Here is a 14,584-nt window from a genome sequence, read left to right on the forward strand (position 1 = left end):
AAGAAAAGCAACAATAAAAATTATCTGTTCTATAAAGACTAGCTCTAGATGATTTCAGTCCCTAAGTATGGCATTATGTCTTTGGAGTTCATTTACTACTTCAGATTTACGAAATTGCCATGGATATTTAAATAAGATGAAATCAACAAGACTCCCGTTAAACACATTACCTAATAGTCTACTTACATTACAACTAATACACAAGCTACTTAGATAAATTGGTGATTTGACAGAGTTAAATCAAATATTTAGTTGAGGTAATGATTCAATTAGCGATATCAATTGGTTAGGCCACTCATGGCTTAATCCAAACATTAAAATGCTACACTAATGTATTTTTCACTATCAATTCTATTTATCTTACAGAAAAATCAATTATTTTTATTTATAATTATTTAAGTACCATAACTTGGCACTTTGTCAAAGAATAATAAAGTGACATAATTCATACTAAAAGAAAGCTGAAGAGTCAAAGGTAAAGAGTTCCATAAGGCGTTTATTGATTTATTGCCTTGAGACAAGATGCATCAATACCTCACCAAAAAAGATTTGGACATTCTCCTTATAAATTGATTATTTGTGCAAAGTACTCATAGTAAAAATTAAATGTTATATTTTAAAAAATAAAAATAACTCCCCTTACCAAAGAGTACCCAAGACAGTTAGCTTGCTAATTTTTTAACAATCCAACTATTCACCCCCTTTAACATCATACATAGCATGTTAGATAGCTGAATTTTTGGTCTTTCAAAATTATTAAAATTAAGCAGAACAGCAGAAAGGATACCTCACCTTCAGATCCTGGTCCAAAAGACAAAAACAGGGATCTTAGAGAAGGATAGCACCATAAATTGGTTGCTTATCCCTTCTGGTGGCTCACCTCAATACCCTCAACTTCCCCAAACATAATTAGACTATATAAATTAAGCACTACATCCAAACAGTATAAGTTCTAAATTAACAATATTCATACTTAAAAATAAAGAATTAAGAACAATAACTTAACCAAACACTTTTTTTTTTACCAAAGATACGAGATTCGAACCCGCAACCTCTTAATTGAATATGGGAAGATTATGTCATTTGAGCTATTACTCATTGGCTAACCAAACACTTAACAACACTGAAAAAGTAATAATACATCAAAGAATACACGTTAAAACTAAGAAAAATTCGCCAAATTTTTAATCTAAAACATTCAAACCAAACTTGTAAGCTAAAAACATACATTCAAAGGCACATTAATCAGACATCATCCAAACTTTCAAGTGGAGAAGCATGCACCAAAACCCTACATTGAGCATGAAAGAAAATATGCAAATTTTGAATAAGAATGCTAAAGGATCAAAGAGTATGAAAGAGTGTCTTGTCTTGGGTGGATCAAAGGACAATGGACCGAAGATGAAGACAGGTTGAGTAGATGTGTTTATTTTTTCATTTAATTTGTAGATGTGTTTATTTTAAATTATTTTTAGAAAAAATTTTACTCTCTTCCCCTATAAGATATTAAAATGACACCTCCCTTCTCTCTATTTTATAAATGTACATTTCTCTCTCTTCTAACTTTTAAAAAACTTCCTCTTTAATCCATTTTAAATTTTTTGTGTTAACTAATGTTAACTTTATCCATTTTTTAAGAAAAAATAAATTATTTTTTAAAAAAATACCCATTAGCAAAAATTTACTTTTTTATCATTAAATTTTACTTATTAAAATATCTTTTAATAAATTATTCTTTTATTGATTAAATTATATTTTTACCAAAATACTTTTAAAAAAATTAATAATTAAATTATTTTTTTCTTAAGATACTATTCTTCAATAATTTTTTAAATATTAAAATGTGATTTTACCAAAATTTTTGTTAATAATTATTTTTATATTTTACTATTAATTGTTGAATATCAATATATTATTTTAACATTAAATAAAAAAACCTTACCACTGTTAATATGTATAACAATTAATATATATTGATATTGAAAAATAATCTTACTAAAAATTTTTATTTAATGTTAAAATAATATATATAGATGTCAAAAAATTAATAGTAAAATATAAAAAAATTATTAACGAAAATTTTGGTAAAATTATAATTTAATAATTTAAAAATTATTGAAAGGTATTTTAGAAAAAAATAATATAATTATTAATTTTTTTAAAAAATACAATTTAATCAATAAAAGAATAATTTATTAAAGAATATTTTGGTAAGAAAAATTTAATGATAAAAAATAAAATTTTTGTTAATGGGTATTTTTTAAAAAAATAATTTAATTTTCTTAAAAAATGGATAAAGTTAACATTAGTTAATACAAAAAGTTTAAATGGATTAAAGATGATGCTTTTTAAAAATTAGAAAGGAGGAAAATGTACATTTATAAAATAGAGGGGAGAAGGGTGTCATTTTAGCATCTCGCAGGGGAGGGGAGTGGAATTTTTTCTTATTTTTATAATAAATTTATTTTTAAATTTAAAAATTATGTTTTACAAATTTAGAACAATTTTAAAAAACAATAATAAAAACCTCTTAAAATATTTGCCTTCAATTTTTTTCCTTCTAGCTAAAACAAATAATTTCTATTAAAAAATCAGTTTTTAATTAATCATTTTCACAAATTTAAAATGAAAAAACCGCTTTTTTTTAATTAAAATTGAAAAAAAATTATTTAGAGTTCAAGTTTTTTAGTTTACTCTTCTTTCACGTACTCGCTTATGTTCTTATTTAAATATAAATAATATGATGAAAAAGTATAGGGTACCAACATATTATCTGCCAACTTTTATCAATTTTTATTTATAATTGTGTTTTATAGAAGTATGCTCGTGGATGTGTCTAATAATTAATATATTTTAAATACATATATAAAGAGACACATCCAGAAAATATATCTATAAAGACACTTCTATTAAACACAGACATTTTTATTAGACACATTCACGAACACACTTCCATGAAACACAATTATAAATAAGAGTTGGCAGAAGTTGGCAGATATGTTGTTGGTAACGTAGCGAAACCGTAATTTGATTGATATATTTACGCAATTGGAGTAATCTTATACTTGGAATTTTATTTGGTAAAATTTGCGGAAAATTGATTAAGTTGGTGAAACAATATGGTGAAAGAAAATGGGCTCAAATAGCAGGGAAATTGGATGGAAGAGTAGGCAAACAATGTAGAGAAAGACAATCATTTGCGTCCTGATATCAAGGTATTTTTTACTATTATTAATAAAATATTTTCTTATATTCTTGGTCAATTTGCTGTACTATGATGATATTCTTTCTTTCTTTATCATGTTAGACCTATTCGATATTATTTATTTTTCATATTCTTCAGTTTACCCTATGCTTTTATTTCTCATATGTCTATGCATGTAGCATGTTTTAATTAACTAATTTGAGTTTGACAAAGTTTTTGAAAAATTATCTTGATGTTTATGTTGAATATTTTCTCAATTATAGGGTTTTTTTTTTTTTTTTACTTCAATTATATAGAGTATCTACATTTAGATTGAGAGTATCATAGATCTATCTTCCTATTTTCTTATTAGAATCCTAAAATCATGTTTTTTTTTTTAAGTTGGAGTGAGATTCTAAGACCTCTAGATAAGAATAAAAAGTTTATACCATTTGAGTTATAATTCGTTAGCCATCTTAAAATCATATTTAGAATTTAATATTATTGATATTTAATTAAAATTAATATTCTTTTTTTTTAATTAACAATAAAACTCGAACTCAAAATTTTTAGGTGAGGATGTAGAGACTATGTTTGCCACTTGAACTATAACTCATTGACAATTAATACTCTATTTTAATGTAAAGAAAATCAAGAAAGTTGATATGATTTTTAATGTTATTTTCTTGTTTATGAGTTTGGATTTAAGAGACAAAATTAGGGAGAGAATTTTTAATTCAATGACCTTGAGATTTTGTGGAAGTCCCTAAAAAAATATGAGAAGTTGTTATTATGTTTATTTTATTATTAATTTTTTATTTAAAATTTGTTAAGCCTGAATTTATGTTGGATTATTACAAAATATAATAAAACAAATATTAAAAAAAAGGCAAAATTTGAAAAGAATGGCTTATATATAAAGTTTTCATTATGTGAAAAAATAATTTTATAACAAAGTATTTTATATTTTAAATATTTAATAAATAATTGCACAAAATTCTCCATTATATATTTGATCTCTCTTGTTCCTTCGTTGTCCAACCACCACAATATATCAACTACTCTTTACCATGGACATGTCCTAGTGCGGCAACAATATTAATAGTTTCAACTATGAGATCCTAATCAACAAATTCCCATATAAGCTAAGTCAATAAGAACATTGAAAATATTTGTTATCTTGTAGTTGATGCCTTGATAGAGGACTACTAAAAACATGAGTAACATATTTTCATGGAAGAAGTATTGTTCATTATTTATTTATTTTTTTTTCGGTTATATCAGTATGTTTAAAATTTGAGAATTTAGAATGTGACTTGTTACGTTGGGTAACCGGAGATTATTGGATTGGACTCGATGGGTTAGCCCAATCGTCTGAGGAAGGAAGCCTTCGAGCAGGTTTGCGCCTTGGGGGCCTCCGTCCGACTTGTGAGTATGAACGAATGGGGGTGGTACCTGCAAAGACACTCTGATGCCTAAGTCAGCAAGGGTGTGAGCAGGTTTAGGGAGTATTGGGACTTAGAGATACCTGAGGGGTGTCAGTGTACTTATAGTGGTAAACCAATAACCACCGCTGAAGTAGTTCCACCTTTTAAGGTGGATAACCGTCCCTTTATCTTAGGGAAGTTGAGATATGGCTCCTGGAAGTGGGTTGAGAGATTTTAGGGGCAGTTACCCATTTGAATGAGTGTTTATCTGCCAGCTAATCGTCGTTTCCGACTTCTTTAGAGCAAGCCGTAGTAAGAACCGACTTCGTAGGATGAAGGTCGGGGTAGGGTGAGGCTCAATCCTTTGGATTGGGCCTTTCGTCTAGACCTGGGCTTTAGCGTGGGGCCAGGGTATGAACAGTGCCCCTAGTCGAGCCCAATTTCTTTCCAAGACTTGGGTTCGAGTATTCTACTCGGGGTCGTAGCCGACTTGTGAGGGAATCGACGTGATTATTCGGAACCGACGTGACTTTTCGTGACTTTTGATTTTCACAGTCGCGTCTAATCAAACGCCGCGTCCGTTAGATGTTCGCGTAGGGATTAATTACCTTGGTAACGGTGCACCCATTAATGACCGCTTTCCGTTTTTACCATTATGCCCCTAACGTGTCTATAAATACTTTCCCTCTCTTTCATTATTTCGTTTCTGCGATTTTTCAAATTTCCTTCTCATCTGTTCGTGGGGAATTTTCGTTTGAAGGCTTTCATCTTCCTCTACCTTTTTTTTCAGGCAAAGGTTAGTTTTTTCTCCTCTTCTCTTTTATGAAGTGCTTCTGTTTGCATGCTTTTACTTTCTTAGAGAGAGGAGTTGGTTTGTAGGCTTCTGTTTGAGTCTGTGCCCCTTAGAGACCCTGTTCTTGATCTTTTTCTTTTTCCTTTGTAGGTTTCGTCATACCTTTTTAGGAAAGAATGTCTTCCGTAGAGGTCCTTGCTCAATGGGTGGATGTTATCGTTCTGGGGGAGGAACCTATGGTTGATACCGATTTTATCACCAACCTCTGTACTTATCACAGAATTTGTACTTCTGATGAGGAGGAGCCGAAGTATGAGTTGGTTGTCCCGGGTCCTGAAGACCGGGTTTGTTTCGGGAGGGCTACTGAGGCAGCCCCTCATTTCTTCTACATGTATGAGAGCATGATTACCCGTTTGGGTATTTTTCTTCTCTTTTCTGATTTCGAAATGACTGTTTTACGTCACTGCCGAGTCGCTCCGACCCAACTTCACCCAAACTCTTGGGATTTTCTGAAAATCTACCAGTTTATCAGCCATGCTTTAGATTTTCCGACGTCCTTGAGGGTTTTCTTTTTCCTCTTTCATATGACTAAGCCCTTCAGTGGGCAAAATAACAAGCAACAATGGGTGTCTTTCCGAGCTATACAAGGTCGGAGAGTCTTCACCCTTTTTGATGAATCTTTTCATGACTTCAAGAATTATTTTTTCAAAGTTCAAGCAGTAGAGGGTCACCACCCCTTTTTTCTTGGATGAGAGTTCTTCTCCTCGTTTTCCTCTGTACTGGTTAGAGGCCTCCCCCTGTGAGAAATATGGTTTGGATGATATGGATGAAATGGAGGCGGCTATTGTGGGGTTCCTCCGAGAAGTGTGGGGGAGGGCCCCCTATCTGGATACCAAAAAGTTTCTCCAGGGGGCTCCGACCTTCGTCCAGACACAATTAAGTAGCTTTTGGTTTGTTTATATTTTCTGAATTCATTTCTTCTGACTTATTTTGCTGACTTTGGCTATCAATTGTTTTTTACAGAGATGGCGAAGAAGAATTCCAAGGAGTCGTACCAGAGAGTTCAGGAGGCCAAGGCAAGGTCTCGTGCCAGGACTGGCGGCGCCAGGGTAACTAGCTCCTTTCTTCCTCCTCCTCCCTCTTCTTCCCAAAATTTGGGGACCCCTTCTCGACTTATTGTTATTTCCTCCTCGGCTTCTTCTCAACCGTCCCCTCCTCCCCGATCTTCCCCTGAGCCAGAGAAGAAGAAGCATAAGACTTTAGAGTCTAACTCTTCTTTTGAAGGTGAGGCTAAGGTGGATGCACCTCAATTTGTCTGGAAATACATCTATCCTCATACCCATATAGGTATGGATGATGTTTCTATTCGGAACCACCTCACTATTCTGGCCCAGGAGAGTATCAGGGCGGCGGGGGTTTGCACAAAGTTCCTTGATATATTTGAGAAGACTCCTCTTAGCTCTCTGGGTTCAACCTTGAGGGTTGAAGAGTTGGAGGGGAGGCTCCTCTTATATCAAGGGCAGGAGAAGTTGCTGAGGGAAGAGGTCGCCAAATTGAAGGAAGAGAGTGATAGCCTTCAGGAGAGGAAAAGGAAGTTACAGGCTCAGTGCAACATGGAGGAGGGCCTAAGGTTGAAGGCACAGAAGAGTTATTCAAGCTTATTCGAGGACCTTGTGGAGGCGAGGAAAGATTTGCTGAATGCTCGGAATGCTTATGCCGAGTTGGAAGATTCCATTGCTGACGGGGCTGAGGAAGCCTGGAGGATTTTTAAGGAGCAGGTCGGAGTCCTTGCTCCCGACCTGGATCTCTCCCTTTTGGATCCTGATAAGGTCGTCGTTGATGGGGCTATAGTCTCTCCTCCCTCTCCCAAGTATGTCACCGATTCAGATTTAAAGACTCGGGGGCAGAGGATAATTGAGTCCCCTCCTCGTTCCAAGGATGCTCCGAGTTCCTCGAAGGCTCACAGAACCTCCTCTCCGTCTCCTATGGATACTTCTCTCCCTGGGCCTGATGGCGCTCTGACTACTCTTCCTGACTCTGGTGGTGATCTGACTACTCCCTTTGACTCTGGTGGTGATGTTCTTTGAGAAAAGATGATATTGGCTATATGGGGGCCCGGCCTGTGGGTCCCCTTTTTTTTTAAACTCTTTTTATGTTGTTGTGGTAACTTGTTGACATTTTCCTTGGCCTTTTAAGGCCGTAAACAAAATATTTAGAAATACCCTTTTTTGGATAAGGGTTTAAGTTAACAAAAAATACCCTTTTTTGGATAATGGTCTAAGTTACATTTTTGCATGCATGCTTTTCTGATGTTGGTTTTTTGAAAAATCCCTTTGATCTTTTGAAAACCTTTTTCTTGGCTGCCTGTCCCTTTTGAGCCTTTTCGCTTTAAGGACTTAGGACAGTTCTTTAGCTTGGCATTTTTATAGGTTTTTGATCTCTTTTTGGTATTCCTTATACTCAATTTTTTGATTCATTGAGTTCCTATGACTTAGGTTATTTTTGCGATGCGTTTTCTTTGCTACTCGGCTTTTCACTTCGACTTATGAGTCAGAATGTCTCCGAGTTTTTCACGACCAACTTTTATAACCTCTTTACACCGACTTGTACCTCGTCGTTTTATCCTGACGACCATCTAGGTCGGTTCATGGGATTTTCACGTTTTGTCGAGTTTAAATCGGCGTGTTTCGTAGAAAGAAAGACAAACGAGAAGGAATTTATAAGAGATATTGTAAAAGATCTTTATTTATTTGGGAAGGTACTTTCGCTGCTACTAGGGTTTTTGATAATCTATTCTCCCTTAGTCCCTACTGTGATGCCTCATTAAAAACCCTTCTTCAGAAAAAAAACCCTTTGATTTTTGGGAAAAAAATCGTGAAGTTGGGAAAAGAGTACATCAGGGAGTAGAGTTCGCATTTAACTATAGTACCTTTTCATGTTACAAGCATGCCACGACCTTGGTAACTCAGTGCCGCTTAGGTCGGTCACCTTATAATAACCTTTTCCTAAGACCTCACTAATTTTGTATGGTCCCTTCCAATTGGCAGCGAGCTTTCCTTCCCCAGACTTGTTGACTCCTATGTTGTTTCTGATCAAGACCAAGTCGTCTGGGGTGAAACTCCTTCGAATGACTTTTCTGTTGTACCTGGTAGTCATCCTTTGTTTCAATGCTGCTTCTCTTATATGGGCTTGTTCTCGGACTTCGGGGAGCAATTCAAGCTCCTCTTTGTGCCCCTGTATATTTCCGACCTCATCATGGAGGATCACCCTTGGACTTTGTTCGCTGATCTCTACTGGTATCATGGCTTCTACGCCGTAGACAAGACGGAAAGGTGTTTCGCCAGTGGCAGATTGTGGCGTCGTTCGGTAGGCCCATAACACTTGTGGGAGCTCTTCTGTCCAGGCTTCTTTTGCATCTTGTAGTCTTTTCTTTAGCCCTACCAGTATGACTTTGTTGGCCGCCTCGGCTTGTCCATTTGCTTGTTGATATTCCACCGAGGTGAACTGGTGTTTGATCTTCATACTGGCCACTAAGCTTCTAAAAGTAGAGTCGGTGAACTGGGTTCCATTATCTGTAGTAATGGAATAAGGTATCCAATACCTTGTGATGATATTTTTGTAGAGGAACCTCCGACTTTTTTGGGCTGTGATGGTGGCTAATGGCTCTGCTTCTATCCACTTTGTAAAGTAGTCTATTCCCACAATTAAGTATTTGACTTGTCCTGGGGCCTGGGGAAAAGGTCCTAATAGATCCAACCCCCATTTTGCGAAGGGCCATGGAGAAGTTATACTAATGAGCTCCTCGGGGGGAGCCACGTGGAAATTGGCGTGCATCTGGCATGGTTGGCATTTTTCACAAATTCTGTGGCATCTTTCTGCAAGGTCGGCCAGTAGAATCCAGCTCAGATTACTTTTCTGGCTAGCGACCTGGCTCCGAGATGGTTCCCGCAGATCCCATTATGAACATCTTCTAGTACTTCAGTGGTCCTTGAGGTCGGTACGCATTTCAGCAATGGCATTGATATTCCTCTTTTGTAGAGGATATTCTTCACCAGCGTGTAATGTTGTGCTTCCCTCCGGATTTTCTTGGCCTCTTTTTCCTCTTTGGGAAGGATGTCGAATTTTAGGTATTCGACCAAGGGATCCATCCATCCGAGGTTTAACCCGGTTACCTCAAGGAAATCTTCTTTGCCCTCTGCTTTCACCACGGAGGGCTCTTGGAGATTTTCCTGGATCAGGCTTCTATTATTCCCCCCTGGTTTGGTACTTGCTAACTTGGAGAGGGCGTCTGCTCTGCTATTAAGATCCCGAGTTATGTGTCTGATCTCGGTTTCTGCAAAGCGCCCGAGATGCTCCAGAGTTTTTTCCAAGTATCTTTTCATATTTGGGTCTTTAGCTTAATACTCTCCATTTATTTGGGAGGTCACCACTTGGGAATCGCTGAATATCAGCACTTTGGTTGCGCCGACCTCTTCTGCTAGCTTTAATCCTACAATCAGGGCTTCATATTCTGCCTGATTGTTAGAAGCTTGAAATTCAAATTTGAGGAAAACCTCTATCTGTGTTCCCCCCTCATTGGCCAGGATTATGCCTGCACCGCTTCCTGTCTTATTTGAGGATCTATCTACATAAAGTTCCCACGTAGTTGGCTTTTTCTCTTGGTCTCCCGCGTACTCTGCTATGAAGTCGGTGAGGCATTGGGCTTTGATTGCTGTCCGAGTTTCATACTTCAAGTCGAACTCGGAGAGCTCTATTTCCCATTGAACCATTCTCCCTGCAACATCCGTCTTCTGGAGGATTTGCTTCATGGGTTGGTTGGTTCGGACTCTTATTGTATGGGCTTGAAAGTAAGGTCTTAGCCTCCGTGAGGCTATTATTAAGGAGTAAGCAAACTTCTCTAGTTTGTGGTATCTTATCTCGGGGCCCTGTAGAACTTTGCTGATAAAGTAAACTGGATGTTGTCCGACCTCGTCCTCCCTTATCAGGGCTGATGCGACAGCTTTGTCTGCTACGGACAAATATAGGACGAGGTCTTCCCCAACTAGAGGTCGGGTTAGGATTGGAGTTTGGCTCAAGAATCTTTTGAACTCCTGGAATGCTCCTTCGCATTCCGGAGTCCATTCGAATTGGCATCCCTTTTTTAATAAAGAGAACAGTGGAAGGGATTTTAATGCTGATCCTGCCAAGAACCTGGAGAGGGCTGTAAGTCGGCCGTTCAGTTGTTGAACCTCTCTTAAGCAAGTCGGGCTTTTCATTTCCAGTATAGCTTTACACTTATCGGGATTTGCCTCGATCCCTCTTTGTGTCAGCATAAACGCTAGGAATTTTCCAGCCTCCACTGCGAAGGTACATTTTACGGGATTTAGCCTCATCCCGTGTAACCTTATAGTGTTGAAGACTTGCGAGAGGTCCGTGAGGAGGTCGGCTTCCTCCTTGGTTTTCATTAGCATGTCGTCTACATAGACTTCCATTAGATTCCCGAGGTATGGAGCAAAGACCTTGTTCATCAGTCTTTGATATGTGGCCCCTGCATTTTTTAGTCCAAATGGCATGACCACGTAGCAGAAATTCGCTCTGGGCGTGATGAACGATGTTTTCTCCTGATCCGACTTATACATCGGGATTTGGTTATATCCCGAGTAGGCATCCATGAATGACAAGTATTGATATCCCGAGCTAGAGTCTACTAGGGTATCAATACTTGGGAGTGGATAAGGGTCTTTGGGACATGCCTTATTTAAGTCGGTGTAGTCGACACACATTCTCCACTTGCCGTTTTGCTTCTTGACTAGCACTACATTCGCTAGCCATGTTGGATATTTAACTTCTCTGATGAAGCCGGCTTCTAGGAGTGCCTGTACCTGCTCCTCCACCGCTAGGGCTCGCTTCGGGTTGAGCTTGTGCCTTCTTTGTTGTACAGGTCGAGATCCTGGATATACCGAGAGCTTGTGGGACATAAGCTCGGGGTCTATCCCTGGCATGTCGGAGGCTTTCCAGGCAAAGAGGTCAGAGTTGTCCCTTAAGAGTTGGGTCAACCTTTGTTTTAAGGCTTCCTCTAGGTTGGCACCTATGTTGGTATTTTTTCCTTCCTCTTTGCCGACCTGTATTTCCTCAGTCTTTCCTCCTGGCTGCGGTCGTAGCTTTTCTTTGGCCCTTGCACCGCCGAGCTCTATGGTGTGGACTTCTTTGCCTTTTTCCCTTAGGTTCAGGCTTTCATTGTAGCATTTTCATGCCAATTTCTGATCTCCCCGTACCGTTGCTATCCCCGCAAGTGTCAGAAATTTCATGCACAGATGAGGGGTGGACACCACCGCTCCGAGTCGATTCAGGGTAGCTCTGCCGATCAAGGAATTATATGCTGACCCCACGTCGATGACTATGAAGTCTATGCTCAGAGTTTTGGATTTTTCCCCTTTCCCAAAGGTCGTGTGGAGGGGTAGAAATCCCAGTGGTCTTATTGGCGCGTCGCCTAGCCCATACAAGGTGTCGGAGTAGGCTCTTAACTCCTTTTCATCCAACCCTAGTTTGTCGAACGCGGGCTTAAAAAGGATATCTGCCGAACTCCCTTGGTCTACTAGGGTTTTGTGGAGGTGGGCATTGGCTAGGATCATGGTTATCACAACTGGATCGTCATGTCCAGGAATTACTCCTTGCCCATCCTCCTTTGTGAATGAGATTGTGGGAAGGTCGGGCGATTCGCTCCCGACCTGGTAAACTCGCTTGAGGTGTCTCTTGCGAGAGGACTTGGTGAGTACCCCACCCGTGAATCCTCCCGAGATCATATGTATGTGTCTCTCAGAGGTTTGTGGCGGTGGGTCTCTTCTGTCGCCATCCTCTCGCTTTCTCTTCCCATGGTTGTCCGACCTTTTCATAAGATATCTATCAAGCCGACCTTCTCTGGCCAGCTTTTCTATCACATTTTTAAGGTCGTAGCAGTCATTTGTTGAATGACCATAGATCTTATGGTACTCGCAGTAATCGCTGCGGCTTCCTCCCTTATTTTTAATGGGCCTGGGAGGCGGCAGCCTTTCAGTGTTGCAGATTTCTCTGTATACATCCACCATGGAAACCTTTAGAGGAGTATAAGAGTGATATTTCCTCAGTCTGTCGAGACTGAGTTCTTCTTTCTTCTTGGGCTCTCTCTCTTTCTCTTTTGTCGAGTGGGCGTGCCCGGACCGCCAACTCGGCTCTCGTAGTCTGGCATTCTCCTCCATGTTGATGTACTTCTCTGCTCTTTCTTGTACATCGCTCAGGGAGGTGGGGTGCCTTTTTGATATGGACTGTGAGAAGGGACCTTCTCTGAGTCCGTTTACTAATCCCATGATGACTGCCTCGGTGGGTAGGTCTTGAATTTCCAAACACGCTTTATTGAACCTTTCCATATAGTCCCGCAAAGGTTCTCCGACCTCCTGCTTTATTCCCAGGAGGCTCGGTGTGTGTTTTACTTTATCCTTCTGAATGGAGAACCTCATCAAAATCTTTCTCGAGAGGTCCTCAAAGCTGGTGACCGATCTTGGTGGGAGGCTGTCAAACCACTTCATAGCTGCTTTTGATAAGGTGGTCGGAAAAGCTTTGCAGCGAGTCGCATCGGAAGCATCAGCCAGATACATCCGACTTTTGAAATTGCTTAAATGATGCTTCGGATCTGTGGTTCCGTCATAGAGGTTCATATCAGGGCTTTTGAAGTTTCTTGGAACTTTTGCCCTCATAATGTCCTCACTGAATGGATCTTCCCCTCCTAAGGGCGACTCTTCTCGGTCGCCACGGGAGTTCCGATTTCTGAGGGAGGATTCTAGCTTTAAGAGTTTTTCTTCCAACTCTTTTCGTCCCTCTATCTCTTCCCTGAGATTTCGCTCCGTCTCCCTTTGTCGCTCCAGCTCCTGTTCTAGCTGTTCCAAGCGACCTTGGTGGCCATGGACTAGTCTCATTAATTCAGTCGCATGGGGTGGTCCATCCTTTTCCGATTCACGTCCATCCGAGGAGTTCACCTTCGAATTTTTAAGCCCGGAGGTGCCTTCCCGATGTTGATCACTAGCTTCCTGGTGGTGAGTTGGGTTCACGTCATTGTTTCCGGTATCCAGGTTTTCCTGTTCGGAATCAGACGCCGTGTGGCCATCTTCTGGTGATCCGTCCGTCATCACTGGTTGATCTATTGGGTCCCCGACAACGGCGCCAATGTTACGTTGGGTAACCGGAGATTATTGGGCTGGACTCGCTCGGTTAGCCGAATCGTCTGAGGAAGGAAGCCTTCGAGCGGGTTTGCGCCTTGGGGGCCTCCGTCCGACTTGTGAGTATGAACGAATGGGGGTAGTACCTGCAAAGACACTCCGATGCCTAAGTCAGCAAGGGTGTGAGCAGGTCTAGGGAGTATTGGGACTTAGAGATACCTGAGGGGTGTCAGTGTATTTATAGTGGTGAACCAATAACCACCGCTGAAGTAGTTCCACCTTTTAAGGTGGATAATCATCCCTTTATCTTAGGGAAGTTGAGATATGGCTCCTGGAAGTGGGTTGAGAGATTTTAGGGGCAGTTACCCATTTGAATGAGCGTTTATCTGCCAGCTAATCGTCGTTCCCGACTTCTTTAGAGCAAGCCATGGTAAGAACCGACTTCGTAGGATGAAGGTCGGTGTAGGGTGAGGCTCAATCCTTTGGATTGGGCCTTTCGTCTAGACCTGGGCCTTAGCGTTGGGTTAGGGTATGAACATGACTATTTGCTTATGGAGAGAAATGATTGATTGTGGTGTTGCTTTGGATGTCGGGATCAATAGTAAAATGTTTTTAAATATTTCAATTCAGAAATTAAGATTTTTAAAAATTCGTGGAATTCGGAAGAGAGTAATTATGATATGGGAATAAGGTCTTTTATGGAAGAGTCGAGGAAGATGATGCCAAAGAAAGGATTATCAGTTATTTTAATTTCTTTAGTTTGAATATGTTAGAAAGTGCTCGTTCATTTATTTAATTTGTTCTTTGAATATATATGAATGTTTTTGTTTAGGGTTTGAAAGAAGGACATATACGCAACAATAGAGTATTAAATAGGTAAAAGATAGGATGTTGAGCGAAGGCCGGTGAGCTACCGTCTACTAAAGAATTTTGTTCGGTTCCACTAGAAAATCAATTAGAAATGTAAATAATTAAAATTAATTAATTAAAAAATAAATCTGTTATAAAAAAA

The sequence above is a fragment of the Arachis ipaensis genome, chromosome B7 (genome assembly GCF_059453495.1).
Source record: "Arachis ipaensis isolate K30076 ecotype BB chromosome B7, ASM5945349v1, whole genome shotgun sequence".
In the NCBI taxonomy this organism is placed as follows: domain Eukaryota; kingdom Viridiplantae; phylum Streptophyta; class Magnoliopsida; order Fabales; family Fabaceae; genus Arachis; species Arachis ipaensis.